At 44.2% G+C, this 23,369-nt stretch overlaps 1 protein-coding gene and 1 long non-coding RNA gene across 2 annotated transcripts in view; one reads left to right on the forward strand and one right to left on the reverse strand.

The window, feature by feature from the left end:
• LOC118391161 (autism susceptibility gene 2 protein-like) overlaps positions 1-23,369 on the forward strand; it is a 605,501-nt gene that overhangs the window by 81,788 nt on the left and 500,344 nt on the right. The gene's annotated exons all lie outside the window — the stretch shown is intronic.
• LOC118391163 (uncharacterized) overlaps positions 21,396-23,369 on the reverse strand; it is a 44,844-nt gene continuing 42,870 nt past the window's right edge. Inside the window, exons 3-4 of the long non-coding RNA XR_004827088.2 lie at positions 22,185-22,228; positions 21,396-22,048 (exon numbers count right to left, since the gene is read on the reverse strand). This is a non-coding gene — a long non-coding RNA (uncharacterized LOC118391163). The remainder of the gene's footprint in view (positions 22,049-22,184; positions 22,229-23,369) is intronic.

A 23,369-nucleotide genomic window follows, 5' to 3' on the forward strand; every position in this document is an offset into this window, starting at 1 on the left:
AGATGGACTACGCACTGCTGAACTTGGCCACATTGAAGATTATGGTCAACGGATCGCCTAAAAAACTCTACACACCTCGGCTGCTGCGTTTATTGACTCTCTCGGGTAAATAACTTTAAGCTGCACCTCCGCAGCATTGGATAACTTCTTTTATTAGAATCTGATCATAAAACAGTGGTGTGAGTTCTCACGTGCTCCGGTTCAGTAATATTCGTATAATAATATATCTTTATTATTTTTCTTGCTAAAGTAACTGCCACTATAGCCCAGGCTGAGATATGTGTGAATCTATATTGGTGCCCAGGCTTGGTTTTAGGTGGAAGAGCCTCAATATTCTTCTGTTGATTTTCATTTCCATATATATAAAAGATGAGGCTCTTGAGTGGCAATGCGGACTTAAGAGTCTACTGTGAGCGGACCAAGTAATTGGGCGTCACTCTAAAGTGGGAAGGTGGAATAAACGAGTCAGGAGTAGGTTTTCTTGATTGAACACAGTTCTCTATTGAGGGCATTTGGTCAACACAAACACTCCAACATAATCAATGATAATCTTCCAAGGAACAACATACATCTTCTTCTCCAGATGAAACAGGAACACAATAGGCTTATCTTTAAACTACAACAAAAAGTCACGGGATTGTCACTGTCTTAGTGGTTCTTCCTGGATAGCTCCTCTCTCTCGGTGGCCATCTTCCAGAGATAGTTTCCCCCCACTTCTCTGCTGGTTCCATTCTCTCTCTTATAGGGGAAGGAGAGTATGTCATTAGTACCGTCAGCTGTGCTTAATTGCCTCTGGTTACCTTGTCTCCCATGCCTTGTTGGGCTACTATCCATGAGCCCAGCCTGCCCTCTGGTGGTCCTTCCACATACCTTCCCCCCCAGGACTGAACCGGAGGGTCGGGCGCCAGACGCACCGTCTTGGTCGTGTTGGGACAGCGCGTCTGCATTCCCGTTCCTCGATCCGGCCCTGTGGATGACATGGAAAGAGAACGGTTGTAAAGACAAAAACCATCTGGCTATTCTGTTGTTATTGTTTCTCTTACCAGCCATCCACGTGAGGGGCGCATGGTCCGTAACTAATGCAAACCTCCGACCCAGGTAGTACCAGAGATAATCGAGGGCCCACTTGATGGCTAAGGCCTCTTTCTCTATGGTCGCATACCTCTGTTCCCGATCGCTGAGCTTCCTACTAATGAAGAGAATCGGCTTCTCTGCTTCACCTTTACCCTGAGCTAGTACGGCCCTGAGCCCTGTATCCGAGGCGTCGACCTGCACAATGAACTCTTGTGAGAAGTCCGGAGCCTGTAGAACGGGATCAGAACACGGGCCATCTTTTAGCAATTGAAAGGCCTCTTCCGTCTCGTCTTTCCACTCTACCTGGTTTGGCAGGTTTTTCCTGATGAGGTTTGTGAGGGGGTTGGCAATGGTTGCATATCCCGGGATAAAACGGCGATAATATCCTGTTATCCCTAAGAAGGCCCGAACGTCTCGCTTGGTCCGGGGTCAAGGCCAGTCACGAATTGCCCTGGTCTTCTCTGCCTGTGGGCATATTTTCCCATTCCCCACGGTGTACCCCAGGTATTCCGCTTCGGACAAGCCCAGGCAGCATTTATTTGGATTGGCTGTCAACCCTGTGGCTTCCAAACTCACGAGCATCGCCCGTAATCGCAGGAGGTGACTATCCCAGTCCTCGCTGTGGATGACCACATTGTCTATGTACGCCGCTGCATACTCTTGATGGGGACGTAGAATGGCATCCATGAGGCGTTGGAAGGTTGCAGCGGTACCGTGCAGTCCGAAGGGCATCCTCACATACTGGAAAAGCCCCTCTGGGGTGGCGAAGGCAGTCTTTGGGCGATACTCCGGAGCCACCGGCACTTGCCAATATCCCTTCGTCAAATCCAGGGTAGTGATGAACTTGGCCTTTCCTAAGCGCTCCAAGAGTTCATCCACGCGGGGATACGCATCGAATGTAGAGATGGCATTCACGCCCCTAAAGTCGTTGCAGAGTCTCATACTACCATCGGATTTGGGGACCTGGACTATGGGACTGGACCACTCACTCGTCGAGGGCTCGATCACGCCCATCCTCAACATCTCCCTCACCTCTTTCTTAGCGATGACTCGGCGAGCCTCAGGAATCCTGTAAGGGCGGATATGCACCTTCTTGCCGGGTTCAGTGTGGATATGGTTGAACAGGACATCTGTTTGTCCTGGGAATGGAGAGAATATTCGACCGAAGTTCATAATCAGCTTGTCTAGCTGTCTTGACTGCTCCGGTAGGAGAGTTTGGCCACGGCGCACCTGTGGTAGAGCCTCCTCTTTTCCTTTGCCCTCCAGGGCCATCAAAGCCACCTCCTCCTCTCATCCATGGTACGTCTTCAGCAGGTTTATGTGATAGAGTTGGACCTTCTTCCTCCTGTCAGGTTGCTTGATGAGGTAATTGACCAGTGAGACCCTTTTCATTACCTCGTAGGGCCCCCTCCACTGCGCCAGCAAGCGATGTTCTGCCGTGGGCACAAGCACCATCACTTTCTCTCCCACGGTGAACTCACGGGGGGTCGCAGACTTATCATAGGCCCGGCCTTGGGTCCTTTGGGCCTTCTCCATATGCTCCTTGACTATGGGCCACACTGCTGACAGGCGGTCTCTCATCAGGGTAACGTGTTCTATTGTGGATCGAAAGGGGCATGGTTGGGTCTCCCAGGTCTCCTTGGCTAAGTCGAGGATCCCTCGACAGGGTCTGCCATAGAGCAATTCAAACGGAGAGAATCCAGTGGTTGCCTGGGGTACTTCTCGTAGGGCAAACATTAAGTGTGGGAGAAGCATGTCCCAGTTTTTCACGTGTCGGGACACCACTCTTCTCAACATGCTTTTAATCGTTTTGTTCAAGCGTTCACACAACCCGTCTGATTGAGGGTGGAATATGCTTGTACGTATCTGTTGAACCTGATATAACCGACACAAGTCCTTCATCAACCGGGACATGAACGGGGTTCCTTGATCGGTTAAGATAGTCTTGGGGAGGCCCACACGAGAGAACATCAGGAATAACTCCTTGGCAATTCCCTTTGACGACATGTTACGCAGGGGTATGGCCTCCGGGAACTTGGTAGCGTAATCTATAACCACTAGGATGTACTCGTGTCCTCTGGCGGATTTTGGGAGGGGTCCTACGAGGTCCATAGCTATACGTTCAAAGGGAGTCTCTATGATGGGGAGAGGAATCAAAGGGTTACGTAGGTGTGGCCGTGGGGCTGTACGTTGACATTGATCACATGTCCTACAATACCTGGCCACATCCCGGGTGACCCGGGGCCAATAGAATCTATGCATGATTCTGTCAATAGTCTTGTCTCGTGCCAGGTGTCCTCCTAGGACGTGGGAATGGGCTAACTGTATCCCTGTATGGCCTAGGCACCATTAGTAATTCCTGGTTTTTCCCCCTTCGTCGTACGACCCAGTATAAGAGACCCCGCCTGATTGCATAGTAAGGAAGAGGGGGCTCACCTGATCCGTCGACGTTCCTCCCGTCGATCACCTTCACCTTCCTCATGGCCTCCCTTAGGTCTGGGTCTCTATGCTGCGAGGTGCCGAACTGTCCCTTTAATTCCTGGGGCAGGTCAACCTCGGTAGAGGGATGTGGAGGTTGTTCCACATCCCCATCAGGGGTGACCGACTGAGGAGAATCCCTTCCAGGTCCCCTCCTCAGATGGAGCTTCAAATATATCCCTTAGTGCCTGGTTGCTCCTTCCTTCCTGCGTTGTGTATAACCCTTCACATGTGTCTTCATCGGTGGTTTCCTGGAATATCTGTCGTAAACGTTGGGCCGCTATTTCTTCCTCTGCTGCAGAGGACGAGGACGCGGCTACGTCTCCTTGTAGGACTACAACCTCGGGCTTGGATTTTCTCTTCTTTCCTGTCCCCCTTCTTCCCGTGCATAACGTCATCTGCCGAAGCTCCTTATACAGGGGACAGTCTCTCCCAATCAATAATGGCACCTTCAGCTGTGGCACTTTCCCTGCCCTGACTGTACACCTTCCTTTTGGAGTGAGAATAGGCAGATTCACAGTGGGTGTCTCCATGGATACAGGATATGGCTACTTTGTCTGGTAGCAGTGTTGCGGAGGTCACCATCCGCTCCTCTACTAACGTAACCATACTTCCCGAGTCGAGAATAGCTACCACATCTTGTCCTTCGACTCGCACCGGAATCTCTGAGGCTGGGGCTATCTCTGCTAACCAACAGTGTTGATCCTGCCCCCTCAAAACAGGATGTGTGGGGGTAGGCAGTGATGACTCCGTGACCATGGGCTCATCCTTGCTAGGACATTGTGGGGCATAATGGTTGGGAGACTGACATTTATAACACCGACCCTGCTGTGTGGTGGCTGACTTCTCCCACCTCCGGGGGGGGGGCTTGGACGTTTCGGTGGCGGGCGTGCCGGGGTGAGTCGTGGTACGGGATTGGAAGACTCCTTCCGTTCCTCCTTGTCACTTTTTAACAACTTTTTAACAACTCTCTCCTAACTCTTGTCCACTACGAGAGTCTCTATCACATGTCCTACTCCCTTTCCAGGTTCTAGCCACTGTTTCGTCAGTCGTATTGATGCGAAGATCTGGGCACGGACGGGTTGATCAGCTGTATAGGTCCATTGATGGAACTTTACAGCCCTATCTCTGGCATTCAGCTGGTACTGGGACAGGATCTCGGTTTTTAGTCGCCCATAGTCCGCAGCTTCGCGGGAATCCAGGTCAAAATAGGCTTCCTGAGCCACCCCGGTCAAAAGAGGGGCGAATGCGCCTGCCCATTCTGTAGACGGCCACTCTTCCAAGGTGGCCGTCCTTTCAAAGGTCATGAGGAAGGCCTCAATATCATCCTCCTTGGAGAGACGAGGTAAGATGGCGTGAGCAGCCGCTCTTGGCTTAACTCTAGGTTCTTCTCGTCGGCTCAGCTGTTGTTGCAGTAGTTCTATGGTTATCTGCTGTGCCGTGATCAATTGTTGTAGTAGGGCGTTATCCATCGTTCTTGAATGGTTCCTCCGGGTCTTCTGGAAGAATCTTGATTTACTCACTTATCCTTGTGTCACTCGTCCACCTAATGCCTGCATCCTCCACCAATGTGAGCGGACCAAGTAATTGGGCGTCACTCTAAAGCGGGAAGGTGGAATAAACGAGTTAGGAGTAGGTTTTCTTGATTGATATTGGTATTGATATTGGTATAGTTAGAGTTCAGGGTTCATATCGTTTGTTTATGCTCAGTGAGATAGAAGAAAGTTCAACACATGGAAAAAGGTTCCAGCCCACTTTTACAGTAGGATTCAGTCTGAATATTGAATGGTCAAAGTGCAATGGCAGGTAACAGACTGTGTGTATGGAACATTAGAGGGAGCCATACCCCCATTAAAAGGAAGAAGGTACTGTCTTTTTTGAAAAAATAAAATATTGATATGGCCCTGCTGCAAGAAACTCATTTGTATGATAAGGAGCACCTGAAATTACAACAGAAGTAGAGGTGAATTCTTGTGAAAAATAACTTACCACTTACGGTCTTGAATTACGTGAAAGATACATTTGGTCGCTTTGTTATAATTAATGGTACTTTACAAGGGCAGAACATTTCCATAATGAATATTTACTCCCCCCTGATTTCCTCACGGAATTTCTAGACTTTTCAGAATTAAACTCAGGCACTGCAGTGGTTGGAGGAGATTTTAATTGCGTGTTGAACCCCCTTATTGATAAGTTTCCCAGCGGTATAGCTTCACTCTCTCCTCAAGCTAAGTCACTTAAAGCTACAGTGCCTTGCGAAAGTATTCGCCCCCCTTGAACTTTGCGACCTTTTGCCACATTTCAGGCTTCAAACATAAAGATATAAAACTGTATTTTTTTATGAAGAATCAACAACAAGTGGGACACAATCATGAAGTGGAATGATATTTCTAACTTTTTTAACAAATCAAAAACTGAACAATTTGGCGTGCAAAATTATTCAGCCCCTTTACTTTCAGTGCAGCAAACTCTCTCCAGAAGTTCAGTTAGGATCACTGAATGATCCCATGTTGACCTAAATGACTAATGATGATAAATACAATCCACCTGTGTGTAATCAAGTCTCCGTATAAATCCACCTGCACTGTGATAGTCTCAGAGGTCCGTTAAAAGCGCAGAGAGCATCATGAAGAACAAGGAACACACCAGGCAGGTCCGAGATACTGTTGTGAAGAAGTTTAAAGCCGGATTTGGATACAAAAAGCTTTAAAGCTTTAAACATCCCAAGGAGCACTGTGCAAGCGATAATATTGAAATGGAAGGAGTATCAGACCACTGCAAATCTACCAAGACCTGGCCGTCCCTCTAAACTTTCAGCTCATACAAGGAGAAGACTGATCAGAGATGCAGCCAAGAGGCCCATGATCACTCTGGATGAACTGCAGAGATCTACAGCGACTCTGTCCATAGGACAACAATCAGTCGTATATTGCACAAATCTGGCCTTTATGGAAGAGTGGCAAGAAGAAAGCCATTTGTTAAAGATATCCATAAAAAGTGTTGTTTAAAGTTTGCCACAAGCCACCTGGGAGACACACCAAACATGTGGAAGAAGGTGCTCTGGTCAGATGAAACCAAAATTGAACTTTTTGGCAACAATGCAAAATGTTATGTTTGGCGTAAAAGCAACACAGCTCATCACCCTGAACACACCACCCCCACTGTCAAACATGGTGGTGGCAGCATCATGGTTTGGGCCTGCTTTTCTTCAGCAGGGACAGGGAGGATGGTTAAAATTGATGGGAAGGTGGTTGGAGCCAAATACAGGACCATTCTGGAAGAAAACCTGATGGAGTCTGCAAAAGACCTGAGACTGGGACGGAGATTTGTCTTCCAACAAGACAATGATCCAAAACATAAAGCAAAATCTACAATGTAATGGTTCAAAAATAAACATATCCAGGTGTTAGAATGGCCAAGTCAAAGTCCAGACCTGAATCCAATCGAGAATCTGTGGAAAGAACTGAAAACTGCTGTTCACAAATGCTCTCCATCCAACCTCACTGAGCTCGAGCTGTTTTGCAAGGAGGAATGGGAAAAAATGTCAGTCTCTCGATGTGCAAAACTGATAGAGACATACCCCAAGCGACTTACAGCTGTAATCGCAGCAAAAGGTGGAGCTAAAAAGTATTAACTTAAGGGGGCTGAATAATTTTGCACGCCCAATTTTTCAGTTGTTGACTTGTTAAAAAAGTTTGAAATATCCAATAAATGTCGTTTCACTTCATGATTGTGTCCCACTTGTTGATTCTTCACAAAAAAATACAGTTTTATATCTTTATGTTTGAAGCCTAAATGTGGCAAAAGGTCGCAAAGTTCAAGGGGGCCGAATACTTTCGCAAGGCACTGTATTTGTGATGATCTGGGGTATGCTGATGTTTGGAGAACTTTTCATCCCTCCAACAGTGTTTACTTTTTTTCTGCACCTCATGGATCTCAGACTAGAATAGATTACTTTTTTATGCCCAGGACATCTTTTCAGTCTGTTTTATCTGCTAGGATAGGAAGCATAGTCATATCTGATCATGCGGAGGTGATCCTGGACATAAAACTCAACGGGGCAATCGGTCAAGACATTGGAGGTTGAATACAACCATTCTTAAAGACCATACATTCACATCATATTTTATTACAGAGTTGAAAGCATTTTTCTCTATTAACTCTCAATCAACCAATAACCCCTCGCACCTTTGGGAAACCTGTAAAGCGTATGACAGGGGGCTGATTATGTCATACACAGCCACTAAGAGACGTGAAAAGCAAAAAACTTTAGAGGGTGAATTAGGAATTAAAGAGGACTACATTAAAACTCCCACTCCTGCCCTATTAAAGGAAATATCAGTCCTTAGATCAACGATGGACTCTCTCCTAACACAGGACGCTGAAAAGACAATGAGATTTGTCAGGCAAAAGCTATATGGACATGGCAATAAGCCAGGAAAGTACTTGGCATAACTAGCTAAAAAGAGGGCTGACTCTCAGTCAATTGCTACTATTACTGATTCTGATGGCAATAAATTATATGAAAATAAATTGATAAATGACTAATTTAAGAAATTTTATGCAAACCTTTATGCCTCAGAACTGCCAAATGATGCACCCAAAATAATAACTTATTTTTTTAAATTGAGCTCTCTACTATCTCCGAAGAACAGAGGTCTCTCCTTAATACCCCTATTACCAATTAATAATTTGCTAAATGGTAAGGCCCCGGGACCAGACAGGTTTTGTAGTGAGTTCTATAAAGAGTTCCATGGCCTGATCCTTGAGCCATTGCGTGATATGTTTAACCACTCATTTTCAAATGACCAGCTCCCTCAAACGCTGAGAGAAGCCAACATATCACTTATTCTCAAAAAGGGAAAATGTTCAGAGTCTTGTTCCTCATACAGACCAATTTCCCTTCTGAATGTGGATAGAAAATTGCTTTCTAATTTTTTTGCCACAAGATTAGAGGATTTACTGCCACTAATTGTGAAAGGAGACCAAACTGGCTTCATTAATATGGGCCGTAAGTCATGCAACAATGTCAGGCGGCTTCTTAATGTAATTCAAGCCTACCAACAAAGTGCTATGGATGGTCTTTTGCTCTCCCTAGATGCTGAGAAAGCATTTGATCGTGTGGAGTGGTCTTACCTATTCTTTGCTCTAAATAAATTTGGTCTAGGGGACAACTTTATAAAATGGGTGAAAGTTTTATATGATGATCCTCATGCTGCTGTCCTTACTACTGGGCTAAGGTCAAATAGCTTTTCTTTATACAGAGGTACCAGGCAGGGCTGACCTTTGTCCCCTCTCTTCTTTGCACTCGTTATGGAACCACTGGCCGAGGCCATCAGGGTAACGCCTGCTATACAGGGGCTGCTCACTGGTGATGTTCACCATAAAATAAGCTTGTATGCTGATGATGTCCTTATATTCATCTCTAGTCCCGAGACTTCAATTACATCTCTTATTAATATTATTGAATTATTCAGTGAATTCTTAGGCTACAAGATTAACTTAACTAAATCAGAGGTTATGCCACTTGGTAACCTTCACTCTGTACCTAATACCTCTCCCCCTTCCCTTTTAAATGGTCTCCCTCAGGTTTTATATATCTGGGTATATTTGTAACTCCTACATTCCAGCAAATGTACAAAGCCAATTTTGTTCCCTTGTTTGATACAATAAGACAGGATCTGGAGTGCTGGAACTCTCTCCCGATTTCTTGGTAGGGTAGAATATCCCTCTTGAAAAGGAATATTTTACCTAGACAACTTTACCCAATCCAAATGATCCCAGTATTACTCTCCAATAAGGTAATAAAGGATGTAAATGGATGGCTAAGTTCCTTTATATTAAGTAAACGCAAGCCAAGACTTAAGATGGCAATATTGCAGTTGCCAAGGTCTATGGGTGGCTTGGATCTGCCCAATATGCCCAATATCAGGTTCTATCAGCGGTGTGCCCACCTGTGTTATATTTCTGACTGGATCACAAACGATGACTCCTCTATTTGGTTAGACATTGAGACTTCTCTTTCAAAATACCTCTTACAGGATCTTATATTTTTCAGAAGCTTCTGTAGAAGATAACTGCAATAATCCCATTACACTTAACACACTCAAAGTATGGAGGTCAGTTCAACGCTTCCTGGGAAAGTCCAAACTAACCTCTGCTCTTACCCCAATTCTTACCAACCCAGATTTTGGTCCAGGATTGCTGATGCTCGCTTTCACTTTTGGCTTAATAAGGGCATATGCAGACTAAATGACTTATTTGCTGATAAGAGTTTATTGTCATTTGAGCAGATGGTCGAGAAATATCGACTCCCAAACCAGGACTTTTTCCGCTTCCTACAAGTAAGACATTTTATTCTGAAGAGCACCACCTGAATTGGTAACCCTGATATGTCTGTCATTAAAAATAATTGTTTTCCCACAAAGGAAAATGTCTGTAAGTCGGTTTTATGATGCTGTAAGATCCTTTTCTGCTCTCAACACAGAGGGTGAAACAAGTGTGGGAGAAAGAATTGTCTGTTACTATTGACGAAGAGATGTGGGAGGACATTTTGAGATATGCAAAAACAATATCTATATGTAATCGTACTAGAGCAATCCAACTAAGAATAATACACAGATACTTCTTCTTCTCCTCAGTGTCTTAAATGAAAAACTGATACAGGCACCCTAACACATTGAAGTTGGTCTTCACACAGTTCACAACGAGCCAGGTGGCCCAAACTGCTGCATATACCCTGACTCTGTTGCACAGAACGCAAGAGAAGTGACACAATTTCCCTAGTTACAAGAAATTCATGTTAGCAGGCGATATTAACTAAATATGCAGGTTTAAAAAATATATACTTGTGTATTGATTTTAAGAAAGGCGTTGATGTTTATGGTTAGGGACACATTGGTGCAACGACAGTGCTTTTTCGCGAACGAGCTTGTTAAATCACCCATTTGGCGAAGTAGGCTGTGATTCAATGATAAATTAACAGGCACTGCATCGATTATATGCAACGCAGGACAAGTTAGATAAACTAGTAATATCATCAACCATGTGTAGTTAACTAGTGATTATGTTAAGATTGATTGTTTTTTCTATAAGATAAGTTTAATGCTAGCTAGCACCTTACCTTGGCTCCTTGCTGCACTCGCATAACAGGTAGTCAGCCTGCCACGCAGTCTCCTCGTTGAGTGCAATGTAATCGGACATGATCGGTGTCCACAAATGCCGATTACCGATTATGAAAACTTGAAATCGGCCCTAATTAATCGTCCATTCCAATGAATTATTGTCGATTTAGAAATAGTCGATTTAGAAATTGTACTACTGGTAATACTAGTGTGCCATCCCCCGCAGCCTCTGCAATGGATTAGTAAACTGAGACAGGTGTTTACAATTACGTTATATGTCTTATCCAGAGCGACTTACAGTAGTGCTTGAATATATTTTCATACTGGTCCCCCGTGGGAATCAAACCTACAACCTTGGCATTGCAAGCGCCATATTCAACCAACTGCGTCACACAGGACCCACACAGGTTGCTTGTGCCATAACACATTTTTAAAATATATTTTCAACAGCTTGACTAAAAAATCTCGGTCTACCAGCAGCCTATCGACCAAACAATTGACCAATCGACTAAATGGGGTCAGCCCTAGTGTGTGTGTGTGAGCCTGCCTCTTGTCAGCGGTCAGGCCCAGTGCAGCTCATCTCGATTGTGCAGGGTAAGGCCAGCCAGCAGGGCTAAAGTCTGTGCGCACACACACGGACGTTCAATGTGCCCGGCCCAGGAAAACCACTGTGCTGGGACTAAGAGACCGTGTGTCTGTGTGTGTGTGTCTGCAGTTGGTGTCTCAGAGGAATATAATCATTAAATGCGATGAGAACCCTACCACTGAGGCTCCCGCTTTCTAAGATAGCCAGGGACAAGATTTTACCATCCTTTTCCTTTTTTTGAAGCCGTTCAATTCTCTCGTGTTTTAGCCATTTTCTGGCAACTGCTTGTCTGCTGGCAGTTTTGTCTATGCCTCTAATCTAATGCTATCTCTATTTTCACATGGGTCCATGTGGTAGAATTCCTCTCTCACTGTGATCCTTACACAAACAGCCTTATCAGAGTTATTACTCTCTCTGTAGAAAGCTCTTCTGAAGCTCGTCAAGCTCTCCCACTTGTCTGTGTTTCTGTCTGTCTGTGTATCTGTCTGTGTATTTGTCTGTGTGTCTGTCTGTGTGTCTGTCTGTGTGTCTGTCTGTGTATCTGTCTGTCTGTCTGTGTGTCTGTCTGTCTGTCTGTCTGTCTGTCTGTCTGTCTGTCTGTCTGTCTGTCTGTCTGTCTGTCTGTCTGTCTGTCTGTCTGTCTGTCTGTCTGTCTGTCTGTCTGTCTGTCTGTCTGTCTGTCTGTCTGTCTGTCTGTCTGTCTGTCTGTCTTCAATGTACTAATGTTCTACACATGGGAATGCTCACAGTTATTTGACATTTTGTTTTGGAGCTAACTACATAACTATGTTGTGTTCCCCACAGTGTTGATGATTGCAGTACTTTTGTGTGTGAGTGTTCGTTGGAAGTTTTTTTAAATGGGATTGGATGAGTCAAGAGATGACAGACTCAGATCCTAGATCAGTCTGGATGGGCCCACTCCAGCTGACAGCCCAGTATTTATTCAGTACAAAATAAGCCCTGGAGCACTGTGCACTCTTACTTACCACAGGATGCGCTTCAAGCTGTGCTGCCATCACTGCCTGGGCTCTGGGTTCTCCTCCAGTCACTCTCTGGGTTGGGTTCCGACTGAGTCTCAGCCTGTCTGCCCTTCCCTTTTATGTCATGCTCTCGCTCTCTCACTCTATCTGTGACAGGTTGCGTGTAACAGACAAGGACAGGTGGCCCACATTTCTCCCTGACATCAGTCTGCCATAAAGCTTTGTCAATGTCAGTCCTGATGTGATGTATGGGGGAATCCGCTGCTCTGACACATCATTCGCTATGCTGCTCAAGTCAATGGTTCAACTCAGTCAGTTGTGTGAAATCATTTTCACAGCCTAACAAAAATGTAGAGGTTTTACTTATATAAAGAAATATAATGATATTTGAGTGTACCCATGCATGTACTGTCAAATTTGCCGTGGTATGAGGGGCTATGCCCATTCTAGCCATTCTATTTCTATGGGTATACTCTTGGTATTGCAAAGCCATTATGACAGCTCTCTGGATAGGGCACTCCTGAGAGGTTAAAAGCTGCCAGGGAGAGTTAGCAGTGGCTCTGGAGGGCAAAGCTTGACATGTCTGACAGGTAGACAGGCAGGTGATACAACATGCTGTCATTGGGGCCACACAGACTCTACATTCCGGTGACATACTGTATTCCCCCATGACAATACCGTGACTCACAGGGCATCCCAAGACCTGCCCAAGTGACTGACAGGGCTTTATAACATATCAGGTTACAATAGTTACTCTCTAGCTCTACATATAAAATCCCTATTAGATATATTTTAGAATTTAGTATTATATTCTATGCCTATGAACTACCCTCTTACCAGCCATACAGAGCTTATATTTGTACAGTACAGAGTAATCAATATCTCTTTCTACACATTATATAATTCGTTTTAGTTCATTTTTTCAGGACCACAATAGATAAACCAGACCATTTCATATTTCCTAAGTATCACTCAATTCCCCCTTATCCCAGGAGCCTGGTCCCTATAAACATTTAGAACACTAGATCCAGCAGTCGGGCATGCATCGAGAGCCTGTGTTCAGCCTGAGGGAGAGGCACACACAGTGCACAGCACTCAGGCTGTAGGGCATGTTACTTAGCCATAGACCTCTCTGTGTCCCAAAGCAATCAGAACCTCCGTGAGGGTACTGCTGGAGTAAATAGGGGTCATTGAGGGGGACATTAAATACACTTCACAGTGTGGATTGACTTGATATGGATATTTGAACAAGAGAAAAGATGAAGCAGTGAAGGGTGTTATCGTTATGTGTATTGCAGGGCTATACCTCTCCCTTTCTTTTTATTTCCTGTCTTCTCTATCTGTGTCTCTATGTGTGTCTGTGGAGTGTGTGTGCGCGTGTGTGTATCCTCAGTCTGCAAAGTAGAATCTGTCAGAATAATTGATTTGGCTGATTAACAGCAGGCACAGAGAGTGGAAACTGTGCCATGTAATAAATAATGGTGTTAGCCTAGTGGGTTTAATGATATTTTCCTCATCTGTAACATTTCATTAGCGTGGCTAATTGAAAAGGAACTGGTCTTCCTTGAATCAAAAGTACTGTACTTATTGTCTAAGATCATTCATTCCCAGACTTAACACAGCTGGTTCATTCTGCGACGATTCATCACAGCCAATTTCTTAAAGATATTTATTTAAAGAGCCGGTGTCGGATTGGCCAGCCTCTCCAGGCCTATAAGGGAAGTGTGTGAGTGTTTCTTTCTACTGTCTGATAGCCTATATTGTTGAGAAGCGTCAGATATGATACTCAGTGTATACAATTGCAAATATTTGCTGATATTTACAAGACTAATGAGATATTACATGTCCATCTCTTTTTTATTTGGCTTTGTGTGGTATTGGACGCACACACACACTAGATCTCTCACCTCTTCTCTCCCTCCACCTCTACCACTGTCTATACGTTGATATGCTTCAGAGCTAAAGAGGGGCCTGGATCTTTTGTTGTCCTGTGAATGAATGCAGGGTTACATTTACCCCATATAGACACTAATAACAGAGGGGTATGGGTGTTTTTAGCAACATTCATATCCTCGCCTCTGATAATTACACTTCTGAAGTCCCCTCCTAAAAACACCTTGTGCCACCTTTGGAAATCATGTTACTTGCAGGACAATTTCAGCTTAATAGTGGCAGGAGGGGAAGGGGGGGCTGGATGAGGGGGGAAGGGGGTATGGAGAAGGGGGCTGCATGGGTGAGGAGCTGTTGGGTGGATCATCATGGTAGTAATTTGCTGGTGTAGAGTGAACCCACCTCTAACTCATTTGGAGTATCCCAATTTGCATATTTCCATCAAATTGAGTCGTCGGTGGACAGCTGGTGCGCGGAGACGTTTTGTTCGACTATTTTGAGATAACTGATTAAGTCAATTAAAGTTTAATGCATTGCTAAAACGCTGGTAATTATGTAATTAAATGTTCAGGCTGCAGTTTCAAATCCAGTTGCAGTTCCAAGACCTCTATTTGTTCTGTTGACATCCTCCGCTGATGGGATTCATTTATAGAATCATTATCTCCTCGCAACAGTTTAGCAAATCGTATGTTGGATCTGTTCCTCTCTTAATTATTGTGTTACATGCAGTTCAGAGGAGGCTGGTGGAAGGAATTATAGGAGGATGGGTTCATTGTAATGGCTGGAATGGCATCAATGGAATGGGGTCAAACGTGGTTTCCATAGATTTCATGTGTTTGATACCTTTCCATTCATTCCATTCCAGCCATTACAATGAGCCTGTCCTCCTATAGCTCCTCCCACCAGCCTCCACTGATGCAGATAAACCCACCTTTCCACATTTCATCCACCCATTTTGTTGGAGGTTGTGTGAAGGTAAAAGGAACTCCCCTCCTGTCTTTTGGGACGATGTGAGTTGATGCCAGACAAGCACCTGTTGGGTCACAGAGTAGACTGAGAGGAGCAGCTGTACTGGCTGTTGGGTCACAGAGTAGACTGAGAGGAGCAGCTGTACTGGCTGTTGGGTCACAGAGTAGACTGAGAGGAGCAGCTGTACTGGCTGTTGGGTCACAGAGTAGACTGAGAGGAGCAGCTGTACTGGCTGTTGGGTCACAGAGTAGACTGAGAGGAGCAGCTCTACTGGCTGTTGGGTCACAGAGTAGACTGAGCAGGGTTTTGATCATGTGCTAAACGCAGACATAATGTTACACTGACTCCATCTGCTCCAGGCAGTGATGAGGGGGGTTGGAGTCAACAGGTGGTTCAGCTGAATGTAGGCCTAGATGGCATGTTGTACCAGGCCTCGGCACTGAGCAGTAGATGTCACTCATTCTCTTCTCGTCCACTGCTCTTCCGTTTACATGCTGCGGTGTATAAGGTGAAGCTCCCTATGGTGTTAAGCAAGTGCAGTCTGGCCTGCATTACCTGGGAACAAACACTGTAAACACACCCACTGTTTGAAGAGGCTGCTGATTGCTCTCTCAGTCCCTCCTGTGTGTGTTATTGCTGGGGAAATAACAATAAAAGACCAAACAGTGAAAGACCACACTTGACCAGAGGGGTACCAGTTGGGTACATGTGGATAACTCCTCTACAGTGAGCTGGTGTTTAGTCGCTGTGACAGGCTATAATAGGCCCAGACTCCAGGCAGAAGGTTAGGCCACAGAGTCATAAGGGAGACATGTGAAGGTACTAATGATGGGATTTGCACCAATAGCACTTGTGATCGTGCTGTTGAGCAGGACTTGATGTTCTAGTGTTGTTGAGCAGGACTTGATGTTCTAGTGCTGTTGAGCAGGACTTGATGTTCTAGTGCTGTTGAGCAGGACTTGATGTTCTAGTGCTGTTGAGCAGGACTTGATGTTCTAGTGCTGTTGAGCAGGACTTGATGTTCTAGTGCTGTTGAGCAGGACTTGATGTTGTAGTGCTGTTGAGCAGGACTTGATATTCTAGTGCTGTTGAGCAGGACTTGATGTTGTAGTGCTGTTGAGCAGGACTTGATGTTCTGTTGAGCAGGACTAGTGCTGTTGAGCAGGACTTGATGTTCTAGTGCTGTTGAGCAGGACTTGATGTTCTAGTGCTGTTGAGCAGGACTTGATGTTCTAGTGCTGTTGAGCAGGACTTGATGTTGTAGTGCTGTTGAGCAGGACTTGATGTTCTAGTGCTGTTGAGCAGGACTTGATGTTCTAGTGCTGTTGAGCAGGACTTGATGTTCTAGTGCTGTTGAGCAGGACTTGATGTTCTAGTGCTGTTGAGCAGGACTTGATGTTGTAGTGCTGTTGAGCAGGACTTGATGTTCTAGTGCTGTTGAGCAGGACTTGATGTTCTAGTGCTGTTGAGCAGGACTTGATGTTCTAGTGCTGTTGAGCAGGACTTGATGTTGTAGTGCTGTTGAGCAGGACTTGATGTTCTAGTGCTGTTGAGCAGGACTTGATGTTCTAGTGCTGTTGAGCAGGACTTGATGTTCTAGTGCTGTTGAGCAGGACTTGATGTTCTAGTGCTGTTGAGCAGGACTTGATGTTCTAGTGCTGTTGAGCAGGACTTGATGTTCTAGTGCTGTTGAGCAGGACTTGATGTTCTAGTGCTGTTGAGCAGGACTTGATGTTCTAGTGCTGTTGAGCAGGACTTGATGGTCTAGTGCTGTTGAGCAGGACTTGATGTTCTAGTGCTGTTGAGCAGGACTTGATGTTCAATCAACAATCTGAGTACCTTTTGCAGACCCTCAGAAAGGGGGTTGTTTTGTTTGTGGACTATTTTGTTTCTTTGCCTTGATGCAAATGGAAGGTGATTTGTTTATTGGATAGCTAATGGAAGTGGTAATGACATTGTATTATGTCCATTAAGAGGTTTCTGTTAACTTCATGAATGGGAGGAGAAGGGTTTGAAAACAAACACCCTCATCCTTGTTTTATGTGGATTTAAGCTACATGTAGCAGCCAAGCATATAATGGCTGCCGTCCGAGAGGGAGAGGGATTGAGAGGGAGAAGGGAGAGCGAGAACAGAGAAAGAGAGAGGAAAAAGGGGAGAGAGAGACAGTAAAAGGCCATCATTGTATCAGGAGGTCAATGAGATCAGACAAGCTTAAAAAGGCTCTTAACTGAGGAGAGAGACCACCTTGGACCTTAATTAGATTAATGTTTTAAATAAATATGTGTTGCATTTTCATTCTGTGGCCGGCCTCTTTTGTTTTCTCGACTCTTGAAATGATGTTTTTTCAACCTATGAAATGCATACCTCCGCCTGCAAAATGAAACAAACAAATGATGTAAAACCATGTTAACAACAGGGCTGAGATGCCAAATGGTTAGTTTGGGAAAGCGAAGCACAGCTCAGATAGTAAGGACAGGGCCTGTGACCCCAGGTGAACTTATGATTTATAAAAACTAACTGGTTTAGCTACACCGTCAGTGCCTCATCTGTGTCCTTCCCTACATCGGAGTTCTGTCTAAATCCCTATTGCAAGAGACTAGGAAGTAACGCAGTGTTTTTCTGGTCTAGAGTGCCTGTTGAATGATTCCTTTCCATAGAGTGTAAAGCATCCCGTCAGTAGCCATAAACTGTGCTCTGTCTGTGACACTGTTGGACAAACACTTGTCACTGCTGCTCATAAATCACATGATCTGGTCTGTTAGTGGGGAAAGCAAACACTTCACCAGAGACATAAAACAACAATCTATGTTCCCCATTCACACTTCCTTCTAATGAATGACTCATTGGAAAATAGAAAGTTAATATGCATGTCATTATGTGTCATTATGTGTCATTCCTAAAAGGGATTAGCCAAAGAGTCAAATGATCAATTATACATTTCATCTGGTAATTTGCTCAACCAAGTATTTTTTTAATGTTCTACTCAACTGATTTTAATCAGTTCTATTTTATATGTAAATATCATAATTCATTTGCAAAGCAAACTTGTTTGGTGGCTAAATGAGCCTCTAAGGTTTATTTCAGAGAACCCTAATGCAACAGAAACATATGTAGGCATCTTCATTGAACATCCTCCTCATGTGGCCGGTTGCCTTCTTCATGAGGTGAAAATCCATCTCAATTGAGGGAAAATCCCAAGTTATTGCAATACACACATCTTCTCTTTGTGCTTTTTATTCATCACGTCTTGTACACACACACACACACACACACACACACACACACACACACACACACACACACACACACACACACACACACACACACACACACACACACACACACACACACACACACACACACACACACACACACACACACACAGGGTTTGGGAGTTACTGATTATTCTCTCTCTCTACTGTATCTAGCTAAGGAATGCTATTTTATCACGTTTCCAGTATGGCTCACCGTGTCTTTTTCCCTCTAGCAGCACCACTGCCCTGGAGCTCGCTTTCACTCTGTTTCTAATTAGCATGGCTGAAGCCTATGGGTTCACGCTCCATTGCTAGCTTTAATGTCTACACTACAGCCTATAAATAGTGCAGGTGGCAGGTCTCTGGAGAGCAGGAGGAGAGCCTCAGTTTATAGAGTTTTATATTAGGAGGAGGAAATAGACCTCACCTCACATAGAACCGCATGCACTAACCTGTTGTTTTAACTCTACATTAATTGCAGTGTTAGCCCCGAGCACATATATGTACAATGGTATTTAGTCATTATTGGACATGTTGGACATGGCTGGAATAGATCTCTTAATATTTAGTGAATACACTAACCTGAAAGGCTGTTGAATAGTTGCTGGTTTGTATTGTGCAGAGTGTTGTGCAGGAATGTTGGAGATGGATGTGGTACTGCATGTTCGTAATTTGTATCACAACCTTTATTTGCACTAAGTGTTTTGTTTGTCCTCAACCATTTTCAATTTCAGTGTTTTGTCATTACTTGGGAGAATGCACAATGCAGCGGCACGTTTCCCAACCATTTCAGTGTTTTGTCATTACTTGGTAGAATGCACAATGCAGCGGCACGTTTCCCAACCATTTCAGTGTTTTGTCATTACTTGGGAGAATGCACAATGCAGCGGCACGTTTCCCAACCATTTCAGTGTTTTGTCATTACTTGGGAGAATGCACAATGCAGCGGCACGTTTCCCAACCATTTCAGTGTTTTGTCATTACTTGGGAGAATGCACAATGCAGCGGCACGTTTCCCAACCATTTCAGTGTTTTGTCATTACTTGGTAGAATGCACAATGCAGCGGTACGTTTCCCAACCATTTCAATGTTTTGTCATTACTTGGGAGAATGCACAATGCAGCGGCACGTTTCCCAACCATTTCAGTGTTTTGTCATTACTTGGGAGAATGCACAATGCAGCGGCACGTTTCCCAACCATTTCAGTGTTTTGTCATTACTTGGGAGAATGCACAATGCAGCGGCACGTTTCACAAACATTTCAGTGTTTTGTCATTACTTGGGAGAATGCCATTTCAGTGTTTTGTCATTACTTGGTAGAATGCACAATGCAGCGGCACGTTTCCCAACCATTTCAGTGTTTTGTCATTACTTGGGAGAATGCACAATGCAGCACGTTTCCCAACCATTTCAGTGTTTTGTCATTACTTGGGAGAATGCACAATGCAGCGGCCGTTTCCCACCATTTCAGTGTTTTGTCATTACTTGGGAGAATGTCATTAACCATTTCAGTGTTTTGTCATTACTTGCGAGAATGCACAATGCAGCTGCACGTTTCCCAACCATTTCAGTGTTTTGTCATTACTTGGGAGAATGCACAATGCAGCGGCACGTTTCCCAACCATTTCAGTGTTTTGTCATTACTTGGGAGAATGCACAATGCAGCGGCACGTTTCCCAACATTTCCTATTTTGTCATTGTAATCAAAGAGATTTGACTTAGACTTCCAAAATGTGATTCCTTTGTATTAGGAAAGCTGTATTAGGAAAGCTCAGTTTAGTTTCCAGAGTTTCTCTTAAAGATAAAATGTTCAGGTTTGTTATGTATTGATGGATCGAGGTAGCAACAAGTACTCAGACAGGTTATAGAGGATTGAGTTATAGACCTTATGGAGGTTGGATTGAGACACATTATGGAGGCTTGAGTGAGAGGTTATAGAGTGTTGAGTGAGTCAGATTATGGAGGATGGAGTGAGACAGGTTATAGAGGTTTGAGTGAGTCAGATTATGGAGGATGGAGTGAGACAGGTTATAGAGGTTTGAGGGAGTCAGATTATGGAGGATGGAGTGAGACAGGTTATAGAGGTTTGAGTGAGCATCAGTGCAGTCTAATTATGTGCTTGCTGTACCCAGTTGCTAAGCAACCTTGCCTGCTTCGCTGAAGCCATGCTGTCCCATAAGAAACATCACATCACTGGAGGGAAGGACAGAGGAGAGGGTAATATGTAGGACACACTAAATTCAGCCATGTACTTAGTTATTTCCGGGCCTACATCTCACACTGAAAGGTTTCCTACATTTTCTCCCACATACACTTCCAGGAAATTGCAGACAAAGTAGCTAGCCTGCTTCCGCTGGCTACTCAGTTTAACTCAAGACAAGTAAGCTTGATTCTAGTGAGCGTGTTATTTCTCCCCCCTGCTAATGTATCATGGTTAAATGTGTCTGCATACTAGGTTCGCTTTGCTCCTAGCAGAAATGGGCCTCGCATACTCCCTTAAAATACCTTTGCTTTAAAAAGAGCACTAGTGCTGTTTGTCCCTCTTGAGACACGGTAGCCATTATGCACTTCCTCAAAATAGTCTGAATTAATCTAAGATAACTCAAGATATCTGGAATGAATGGACGTTTTTGCTGAGGTCTTAGTCGTGCAATTGTATGTCTTCATTAAAGAATCCTTACTGTAGACCAATCACAGATGAAGGGGCATAGACTTCGGAGAGCCCATGGAGATAGATGGGGGGGTGAGAGAGAGAATGGCCTTGTGTTCAGACAAAAACCATTAACCTATTACTGTAGTGGGCTAAATCAGGGTCACTCAGAATTATTATTGGTAGTCTTAAACAAATCTACTTTGAAACACAAGTATACACCTCACACACATGGTTATGGTATTTTTAAAAAGAAGACACTTGTACCATGTCATATGTTGAAATGTATTCCATTTTGAGTTTGCATCTCAATATTACACTTTATATACATCAAAAAAGACTGAAATATAACCAAACCGTTTGACATAGAAACACCGCATTTTCAGCGTTTAATTAAATAAAACTTTATTAGTTATGAAATGATGAAAAATATGAATCATTCCACCCATGAGACCAAAGAGGGTGCTTTTGGTAATTGACTGCAGAAGAGTGCTACCCACACACTAACAGGTGCAGAGAGCGAGAGATGTAGAATGACACTGCTGCTATAATAAAATAATAATAATTTGGGTGGTGCTTTAATTTGTCCTGTTACAAGTGTGTAATGGAAATGTTTTTTTGTTGTTGCATGTCTCAACTCCCCCTGAGACACCCACAGGGAGTGGGGTCACGGCCAGGGTCACCATTATACAGTACATCGCCCTGAAGCAATTAGAGTTAAGTGCCTTGCTATGAGTCTGCTGCCTCCCTAGCCTGACAAACAGCAGTTTGGTTTTGCAGTAGAGGGAAAGGGGATATCTAGTCAGTTGCACAACTGAATGCATTCAACCAAAATTTGTCTTCCTCATTTAACCCAACCCTCTGAATCAGAGAGGTGCGGGGGGATGCCTTAATCCACGTCATCGGCACCCGGGGAGCAGTTGTTTTTGGGGGTTAGGAGAGGAGAGAGAAACTCAACTGTCATCAGCGCTAGAAACTCAGCCTTCAACATCGCCCACTGCTATTCACTATTCCTCCCTCGCCTCCCAGGGTCCATTTTCTTCTGTGAATCACATAAAAAGGTCTTGTTAAATCAAGCATTACATTTCAAGATGTATTGGAAAGAGCTGTTTTTCTACTACCATTGTTCTCCCGGCATCACCACCGTGAGCAAACAACTGTTTTTTAACGGCACTTACCTACACAAATACAGGATTACTCCCTTCTCCCTATAGTGAGTGGCCTGCATTATGGAAGAGATGATTGAGCAAGAAGGGGGAGGGTAACAATTATTAATGGTACTGCACAGGAACAGACATGTAACAATGAATGAACAACATGCTATTGGGTGGTGAATATTGCAGTGCTACACTCCAGTGGGTGTGACAACCTAGTGTGTGGTGGAGAAGTTGTGAGGCAAACTATCCTCACCTCTCTCACTCACTCTCTCCCTCTAACCCCCCTCCCCTTTTCCTCCTCTTTCCCCATTATTCATTCTCTGTATTGACGTCATCCCAATAAGCCTCCTCCTCCTCTTCTCTTTCTTTGTGGATTTGGGATGGTTTGAGATACAGCAGTGTGTTCATGGTCTGCTCGGCTAAATGAATATCATATTAGTAAGTGAATGTCTAAAATCGAAGAGTGTCTAATTAAATTGTGTATTCAATTGTACAATTACTGATTGCTGCTGCCAGTCGATATAGCCCACATCTTATTAGTTATTTCCTAGGGGTTGTTTGTTTTGCGTAGTTTCTACCCCTAAATGATCCTCCAATAATAGTAAATGTGTAGGTCCAAAGTGGTAACGACTGCATTGACTAAAAATCCTAGATTTTTATTTATTTAACTAAGCAAGTCAGTTAAGAACAAATTCGTATTTTCAATGACAGTGGGTTAACTGCCTTGTTCAGGGGGAGACAGATTTGTACCTTGTCAGCTTGGGGATTTGAACTTGCAACCTTTCGGTTACTAGTCCAACGCTCTAACCACTAGGCTACGTTGCCGACCCAAAATGTGCAGATGTGCATGAATGTAGAATAACAACGCTGACCCAGTGCAGTCACAGTGAGTGATCTCTTTCTCTCTGCCTGTTCAAGGAAATACTTTGTTTGCTTTTGCATCTGTCATCAATTAGGAGGAATGAGTTCATCTGAAGAGGCTTAGGGCTTCAAAGGGAACATCCAATCTACTATGTCTGCCACGATTTGATTGATTTTAGTTCAAGATGATTGTCTTTCCATCTATTTCCTACTTATGATCCAACATGGGGTTGGATCAATCAAGCTCCCGCATCATATCTTATTCAAGGCGTATTTAAGGCTAACAAGACCAAATAGACGGCAGCGTAGCCTAGTGGTTAGAGCGTTGGACTAGTAACCGGAAGG

This window comes from Oncorhynchus keta, chromosome 12 (genome assembly GCF_023373465.1).
Source record: "Oncorhynchus keta strain PuntledgeMale-10-30-2019 chromosome 12, Oket_V2, whole genome shotgun sequence".
NCBI lineage: Eukaryota > Metazoa > Chordata > Actinopteri > Salmoniformes > Salmonidae > Oncorhynchus > Oncorhynchus keta.